Source organism: Gobio gobio, assembly GCF_949357685.1.
Source record: "Gobio gobio genome assembly, chromosome: 22".
Taxonomy (NCBI): domain Eukaryota; kingdom Metazoa; phylum Chordata; class Actinopteri; order Cypriniformes; family Gobionidae; genus Gobio; species Gobio gobio.
The window spans coordinates 47043718-47045692 of NC_137118.1; the positions used below are offsets into that span (position 1 = coordinate 47043718).

The window sequence follows — 1975 nt, forward strand, 5'->3', positions numbered from 1 at the left end:
AGCCAATGGAGGCCTTTCAGAGCATCAGATTTACACTAAAATATCTTCATTTGTGTCTGAAGATGAACGGAGGTCTGACGGGTGTCCAACCACATGAGGCTCAGTCATTAATGACACAATTTTCATTTTTGCGTGAACTAACCCTTTAAATACAAAGCTTAATGCTAAATCACTGAAGTAACCCTTTAAGACAATAACCGGCTATGTTTGCTAGGATATTCGGGCATGTTGACATCGGCTCTGTTTTACACGTTGTTATTTTCAACAAATCCTAGAGATGAACCGCGGGTGCAAGTGTGGGCGGAGAACCGTACAGTTCGATCTTTTACCGAGAACTGTTCCACCCCTAATGTGCACAGATAAATAATTCATAATAAACACTGCAATATTCCATAAAACATAGGAATGGTCCGTTTTGGTGAGTGGTGACTTTAAGACCTCAGGCCGGTTCAGTGGACCCGTTTGAAGACAGCACGGGTTCAGGGTTGGGAAACGGTCATGGGCGCGAGAGGAACTGATCCTATCGACCGGCCTGTGATCTCAGGGAGCCTGCGGGCCGAAGAGAGGCCGGATAACGGGGTTTGATTACCTGCCAGACTCTAAGCCCGGCGATTCCACGGGCCGCCACTTTGACACGGCCGCACCCGCGCCGCATCCCAAATGAGCGAGAGAGACCTGACCTGTGCGACGCGCGAGCAAATGCAGAAAACTATTCCTGGTCAGCCGGCTGACACGGATACTCCCTCATTTCTCTGCAAACAGAGGGATCTTCTGTATTATTCATAAACTTCCATCTTTAACAAAGATATCAGGGTAAATGATGACTCTCTGCTGGACCATAAAGCCGCTCAAATTCTGGTCCGTATGGACGCGGCGAATCGAGCCGGAATGATGAAAGTCCTCCGATATCATCTACCCGTGCAACCCTTCCGTCCGGCGCCCGTACTTTGATGATAAAGCGGCACACTCACCAGGGGTGAGCATTAAAATGTATCGCCGAGATTAATACGCTTCTTTGAACATGAGGGACTGAAGGTAGAACAGCACGAGAGAGAGAGAGAGAAGAAAACAGGGTGGAAATGAAAAGGATTATTGAGCGGTTGCACTGGAGAGGAGGGCGAGAGACAGACACATTTCCTCAGCCTGCGATCACAGCAGCCATGTGTGAAAGAGACGCCCTGGGCTCAAGGCCGGAGAAGAGCCACACACACACACACACACACACTTACACTGGGAACATCCCGACAACGTTTATTCACCCTCATGTTGGTGCAAACCTGTACGACTTCATACTGAAAACACTTTGGACCACATTTACTCATTGCATGGTCGAAATTATGACCAGTTGGGGGGAAATATTCTTTTAAATTTGCTATACGACGGATTAATATTGTAAAAAAGCAGCTTGAAACTGGTCTCCCGTGATTCACACAAGCACAAAACCCTTCTAAAACCAGCTAAGCAGACAAAACTAGGTGAGCAAACCTCCTTAGGCGAGACAGGCGAAGACGGTGTAAAATGGTCTACGCTGGCTTAGATGTGCTAAACCCCTCGAAAACCAGCTAAAACTGGGTGAGCAAATTATATTAGATTAGACAATCTAAGGTGGTTTGTTGATCTAAAATGGTCTATGCTGCTAAAGTCCTAAATCCCTCTAAAACTAGCAAAACAGACCAGCCCAGGTGACCAAACAAACTAGACTGTCTAGTCTAAGGTAGTCTGGTCATGTAGTTTGGTTTATTTTGCTTGTATCAAGCCTGAGAGTCCATCCAAACCATCTTAGACTGGCAAAACTCCGTAGACTCTAGTCTATGGTGGTTTGGTCCACCAGTGCTGGTCTGTTTTGCTGGTCTAAACTGGTTTAGTTGGTCACCTAGGCTTAACACAAACCTCAAACACCCTGGGGTGAGCAAACCTCCTTAGACTAGACAGTATAAGCTGGTCTCCCAGTCTTGATACAAGCCCCAAAACCCTT

At 46.8% G+C, this 1975-nt stretch overlaps 1 protein-coding gene across 1 annotated transcript in view; it reads right to left on the reverse strand.

The window, feature by feature from the left end:
• The window catches only part of unc5cb (unc-5 netrin receptor Cb), a 337306-nt gene that overhangs the window by 70753 nt on the left and 264578 nt on the right, over positions 1-1975 (reverse strand). The window lies entirely within an intron of this gene.